The sequence below is a fragment of the Choloepus didactylus genome, chromosome 12 (assembly GCF_015220235.1).
Source record: "Choloepus didactylus isolate mChoDid1 chromosome 12, mChoDid1.pri, whole genome shotgun sequence".
Lineage (NCBI taxonomy): Eukaryota > Metazoa > Chordata > Mammalia > Pilosa > Megalonychidae > Choloepus > Choloepus didactylus.
The window spans coordinates 53,425,747-53,432,873 of NC_051318.1; the positions used below are offsets into that span (position 1 = coordinate 53,425,747).

The window sequence follows — 7,127 nt, forward strand, 5'->3', positions numbered from 1 at the left end:
TAGTCTAAAGTAATCTAGTTCTGATTGCTTAGGGACAATTTTTGATAATATTTAGTACCGATCTCTAATCAGAAATATACATGGCTATATGTGTGTTTGTGTGTGTGTGTGTGTGTGTGTGTGTCTGTGTGTGTCTAGTTTCTGTAGACAAGCATAGGATGCCTAAGGTATGACCCAGAAATGGTTTTCCCCATTTGGTTCATTTTATTTTACACTTTCAGAAAAGTTTGTGTCTAGAAATTTTTGATTTGTGGTAGCAGATATCGAAGCACTTAGAGGTCAAGGGAAATAAGAATGAGAGAGAATGAATGAGTTGTGGAAGATTCAAGATTTGCATTTATATTACTCATAAAGAAATGCATCTTCCTAGTTATAAAATGTTGTAGACTGTGATAACATATTTAATAGGGAGAATCTTGAATTAATGTTCTGTTCTTCTAAGTAGGGAAAAAAATTAAAAGGTTATTTTCTCCAAAGCACTGACAGAATGGATAATGCTGAATTGCCAATTTAAAATTGAATTTTCATAAGCAAGAATAGGATACAAAAAATGAGTCAAAAATGTTTATGCAATTTTGAGTCTGTCTAAAGGGTCATGATAAGACATAGTTAATTAAAGAAGAAATTTATCCATGTGCTTTAGATACCTTTTAAACCAGTAATTAACATTTGCAACTTAGTTCCTAATGGTTTTCTAATGCATAAATTATAGCCATTCAGTAAACTTATCTTGATATTGTCTATTACAATAACCACTGAGACAAGGCATAAAATTATCACCATCTAAGGAGATAAGATTAATGTTAAAACAGAGAATTTTCTTCTTCATCAAAATTCAGCTCACAAATATATTATACTATTCATTACAAATTTTTTTTCAAGGAGGGATATCTGTTATCTAAGTTGACAAAAACCTTCAGATTCACATTTATAGCATTTTACTGAGTCACATTTCTACAATTCTGACACCAGGAATATACAAAATCATGAAAAGAAATAATTTCATGGTGAAAATGAGAAAAAGTTATAGATTTGGGTTTTTCAATTCTACCTGTTTGATTACCAAACAGATCATTATAATTACACAATTAGTGACTGTTTTTCATTCTTTTGTGTTAAGCTATGCAAGTGTGTGTGTGTGTGTCTGAGAGACAAAAAGAGAGACTGAGAAAGAGAGAGAGAAGAGAAAGGCAGGAGAAAGAGGCAAGAGAAATCAAAATCACCCCTGACCCATCTGCTCAATTAAAAGGAAGAAGGGTCAGTTACAACATAAGAGTATTATTTACTTTTCTCATCTGACAACAAATCTGAAGCTTAGGAGAGTAAGAGTTATGAATTTTATGATGGCTGATTCTGAGATAAGAGGTGGGAGAAAAGAGACTATTACAAGAGTCAGAGAATATTGCTAATGCTTCTGTTTGTTATTCCAAGAATACAGCAAACGATGGAAGGCAAAATGTAATTAGATTAATGAGGAAAACATTCCTCCTATTTGAAAAATTTCCAAATACTGTTACAAAATGAATCCTTCCTCATTAGTGTTTCATTTACCCTAGCAAAACAAATTCCAGTTCTGAAGATCATGCACCGTGAGGTACACAAGTTTGTCTCTTTCACACCAGAAAACCCACAGCTGCTACCGGCATTTATTTTAAGATGTTCCCTTGTCTGCTCTTACTCTTCTGCAGCCCGATGACTCAAGCTTTTGGAAGATGGAAAGATCAAATTACCCTGCTCACTTTTGTATGCCTGAAATCTTGATCTCCTTGCGTAACATTTCAAAGAAGATAATTTTTATATCTGGAAAGGTGAGAAGAAAGAGAATAGCTCTCCCTAGGCATATATCTATCAGAGCATGTAATGCATTTTGAAATTTGCTGATTATTTGTCTGTTTCCCGCCCTAAACTGTGAACTCCTTTAAGAGATTGGGTCTTGTTCATATTTTATTCCCTGAGTATTTATTAGTGTCTCATATATAGGTTGATATTTAATAGTTATTTGTTTGTTGAAATAAATGGAACTAAGTGAAATAGATCAAAAGGAGGAAACCTCGATATGCCTTTATGCTGAAAAAAAATAAGAATGTTGTACTCCATTTGACATTTTCTCTTTTAATTTCTGAAATCATTGCAGGTTAATATAAACTCCTATTAGAAAGGAAAATGAAGAGTGAGCTTAATTTAAATGTAAGCAAAAATCATAATACTAATTTTCAATTTTCAGTTATACTCCTAGTATGACTTTTATCCTATCGTATTGTTTTATGTAATTATAATATTTTTATAACCCACCTCATCCTGGAAACATATTTCTTATAGTGTAAAAATCTAATTGATGTCAATTTATATATATATCTAAAACAGAAACATTCTATATGCATATGTATAAAAACACACACACCAACATATACATACACACACACACATCAAACAAATAGACACACAAATGTTCAGGATATAAATGTTAATAATACATAGGTTTAATTTAGAAATATTGTAATGGTATATTCTAAGACAGGAATGCTAGAGTTCACCAGGCTGACAGATCTCATTCTTTATAGGCTTGTTCTCTAAAAACTTTATTTTTTTTAAGTTTTAGTCAGATTAGCTAGGACACTGACTGCATAAATGCAGTAGGACATAAAATACTGTGTGCATGTGCACGTTTGCATGTGTGTGTAAGTATAAGATTTTTTTCATAGGGTCCAGAATCATGTAATGGATCAAAGACCTGACAGGCCATATATGGGACATGTTTTCTTTTAATGTGACCAGATCTTTTCTAAAGTAAGTGGATACTGGAATAAAACAACTTCCTAATCTATCTTCTGCATTATCAAAAGCCAATGGTGTGTGTATGTGTGAGTATGCACACAGTGTAAGTGCATACATGAATGTATGTGCTTATGCACTTGAATGGGGAATGAATGCTGAGTAGTATTTTTGTACCATAAGATTTATTTTTTAACATTTAATTTAGTAGAAATAAGTTATTTAAGAAATAAGATATCTAAGACTTCAATTTTATAGGAAGACAATTTAATTCTATTTTTTCCTTGAACATGAAATATTATCTGTCTAGAAAAGGTTAGCTGATCACTTAACAAAACTCAAACCCATTTCTAGTTATCCAATGCAATAAATCCTCTATTTTATTTCCTCTGCTCTATATTGCTATTATTTACATTGTTCAGAAAGAAAATAATTCTTCATTTGGGGTGGAATAATTGCTTAAAACCTTTGCAGTTATTTTATGGCATTAAATATTATGTTTGATGGTATATAAGGGTATTTTTTAAAGACTAGTTTACTATTTGCTTCTATTGCTCCAACAAATAGTCCCAAAACATTTTGCAGCATTCTGGCACCTGCACATGGCTTTGACTTATGAATATGCTAATAGGACTTGCATCCAGAACTGGCAAGAATTCAGGATTTGCACACAATTATGGTTCTGGCATCCCTCAATGCTATGATCCCAAGCCTGACAAGCAATATTTAGGTTAATGAATACAATATATAGCTTTTTTTTTTTTAATTTGGGAAGTAGAGCACTTTTAGTATTACAACTATTTATAATAAAATATTTTTCTTATTGTGATGACTTTTCCACTAATATTGTTGGAAAACTTCACATAGATTTTAACCCCTATTTTGTACCACTAATGCTAAGTCCTGAGAGGTTCTATTCTCTACAAAACTAGTTCTATAAATAATGCCTGGAATGATTTTACTCCTTTCAAAGCAACATTGGATGCCTGAATCTGTTTCCTCAAATACTTCCAGAAAAGATTCCTATTATTTTATCTAATGGTTGGTAACATCACTTCTTTTTTTTGGATTTAAAAAAAAAAAATCTATTATGTTACTGTATAAATATTCTAACATTTCCCCTTTTACTCATATGTATTTCAGTGTTGCTAATTATGTTCACGGTGTTGTGCTGCCATCACTCTCATACGAAAGCCAGATAAAGATACCACAAGAAAACTAGACCAGTCTCTCTAGTGAATATAGATAGATGCAAAAATCCTTAGCAAAAATACTTGCAAACTAAATCCAACAGCATATTAGAAGAAATTTACACCATAAGCAAGTGGGATTTATCCTTGGTATGCAACACTGGTTCAACATAAGAAAATCAGTTAACGTAATAAACCATATTAACACAAGGAAGGGAAAATAACCACATGATCATCTCAGTTGATAGAAAAAGGCATTTCACAAAATCAGCACCCCGTTTTTATAAAAACAGAGCACTAGGAATAGAAGGAAACGTCTACATGATGAAGGGCATATATGAAAGACTCATAGCTAACATCCTACTTAATGGTGAAAGACTGAAAGTTTCTCTCTAAGATCAGGAACAAGACAAAGATGCCCACTGTCACCACTGTTACTCAACAGTGTACTGGAAGTTCTTGTCAGAGCAGTTAGGCAAGAAAAAGAAATAAAAGGCATCCAAACTGGAAAAGAAGAAGTAAAATTTTCCCTATTTGCAGATGACATGTTCCTTATGAAAAATCCACAGTAAAGCTCCTAGAGCTAATAAATGAATTTTGTGAATGTTTAAGAACTATGTCTAGAGTCTTAAACCTAAACCAAAGGATTCCAGTTTATCTGAAGCCAGATTACGTTTCCATTCGAATTTCACAATCCTGTATTGCATATGCATTTGCTATTTTAATCAGTGTAGAACCCTTTAGTTATTCATGAACCAGTTTAAATGCAACCTCTTCCACTAAATGGGGGTTGAAAGCCACAGGAATGCAAAGGCGCTGGGGTATTGAAGTAGGTCCCAACTCAAGTCTTATAGAAATGCTTTTAAAAAGTCATGCTCTTAACTTTCTGGCCCCTCTAAGGCCTTGGATTTCACACCAAGGAAGTTTGAGAGTTGACAGTAACACCACAAGAAGGAGCATGAGGGGCACAGATGGTGAGGCAGTCTGAATTCACGCTTTCATTTGTGATACAAAGAGAAAATATAGGCCTGAGAGCTCCTTTGAAGGTAGGGTAAGAGAAATTGTAAATGAGAGATGTCTCTGTCACATTGTAGAATGATATTTGCTCATATTCGTCGTCTAGGAAAACTCCAACTTTGTGCAATTGCTCTCTCAGGGAAACCTTTTTTAAAGGAAGAAAGACCCGGAAGATAAAATCACTCCCCATGACAGATCCTGTGAGTAATTTATCTCCAAAAGCATTGGGTCTGTTACCCTTTTGGCTGGCAGAGTCCTTATAAATGCCCAATTGCCACTTGGTAGTCTTTTCTACAACCACCTCCCAGTAATGCCTCCCTGAGGTGAAGCTCTCCACACCCAACACAATGGCACTGAAGTCAAATCTCTTTGGGTTGTCAGGTACGTCCTGAAGGACACTTCCAAATCTCACAATTCTCAGGTCCTCAGATAAAATTAGAAAGGGATGAGCTGTTTCAGGATCCAAAGTTACTTGTCTTTGGAATGCTCTTAGCATTTCACTCATTCCTGTTATTTGGCAAAAACTCAGGTCTGTGATATTGGCAGGCTCTAGACACTGAAGCAGTAGTGACTCACTCCTTTCCAAAGAATATCTTGCATTCTGGAGCAGTGCTAAGGCAGATTGCCCACACTTCTCTAGCTCTGTGGTGATCCTTTGGAAGCAGCAGATTTGTTCAGAGACCTTGATTTCATTCTCCTTCAGTTTATTCATGTTTTCTCTTCCCAAACTGTTTAGTCTCTGTAGCGTCTCCTGGAACTTCTCCTCTAGCTCTCTGGAAAACACAATCAGTTGATTCAGACGGGCTTCTCTCATATCCAGGTTGAATACACATCCTTGCAGTCTCAAGAGGTGCATCTCATTCTTTTCATTCAACAACTGGAATCTTATCCTATATTCAAATGCCATCATCTCTTTAAAATTCTGCTCCTCTCCCTGAATCATCACCATTCTTTCTTGCTCATCGGCCAATATGTTTTTAGCTACTTCAAGTTTCTCTTTCAATGTGTTCAGTATTTCATGGAATAACTTCTTGTAATTCACAGCAGTCTCTTCTACTCCATACACCATGTGATCCTTGTGTCCTTGGGACAGGAAACACCTGACACAGAGTGTGATTTGGTCATCAGTACAGAATAGCTGTGGTGGTTCCAGGTGTTTCACACAGTAGTAATCTTCTGGGATTTTTCACTGTAGATGGCGGCTGAGCTTTTTGGACATCCTGGCATGTGTTGCTAGTTGAAGATAGAACTGTTTGTTTCTTCTTTCTTTGCAATTCTGTGTTATTTCCTTTAGAGAACAACAGAGACTGTTCAGTTGTTTCCTTAGGCTTTCTCCTCTCACTCTCGCTCTCGCTCTCTCCGTCAGGTAGGCAACTGTAAAGGGTTTTAAATCTTATCCATGTACTAAGTAAGTCTAGGACTGTAGTCAACAAACTTCAGTCTGGTAATATCACTTCTTAAGCTGCAAGAAGCTCAGTTTATCAAGCTGTTTTCCTTCTATAATAGCAAGGCCATAGATCATCAACTTCTTCTGGACAAAATGTCTTCTGGTAAATCTCTTAAGTATTTCCTCAGTGTTGGAATTTTTTGCACATAAATATTCAAAAGTTTTCCAAATTTTTTACCTCTTTTGAATGACTGAATTCAAATGGGTTCAGCAAAAGCAAAGCTAGTACAAAAGAAAAAGGCCTGCTCACAGTCATATCATATTATATAGAGAGCTTTATACTCTACTGTGAGTAGAGTTGCCTAGCATGTTCAGCTATTCTTTGGGTGTTTTTGTTTTCATTTTTTGTCTTGTTGTATTGTCCATGAAGTCCCAAATATTTATTCTTACCCTTAATTAATTCTATATTCATCTCTGAAAAAGCATTGTCTGCCCCATACACAAAAGCAAGCATAGCAACAGTTCAAATAAATTTCATGTTTTCACTCTAATACACAAAATCACCATTTTGAGTCTAGTAATTCCTATGTTTTCTTTTTTCCTTCAGATATAACTGAGAATACCCTCAACTATCATAAGAGTGGCTTTCCACAACAGTGACTTTCATGAGAGTCATTTTTTTTCAGTAACCAAATGTTTAACAAGAGAAATTAACAAACTGTTATTTAAGAAAAATTCCACCAAAAGAAGAGTCATTCATT

At 34.6% G+C, this 7,127-nt stretch overlaps 1 pseudogene; it reads right to left on the reverse strand.

Annotated features, from left to right (window-relative positions):
- Positions 1 to 4,872: 4,872 nt before the first annotated feature.
- Positions 4,873 to 6,198, reverse strand: LOC119506844 (annotated as a pseudogene).
- Positions 6,199 to 7,127: the final 929 nt, after the last annotated feature.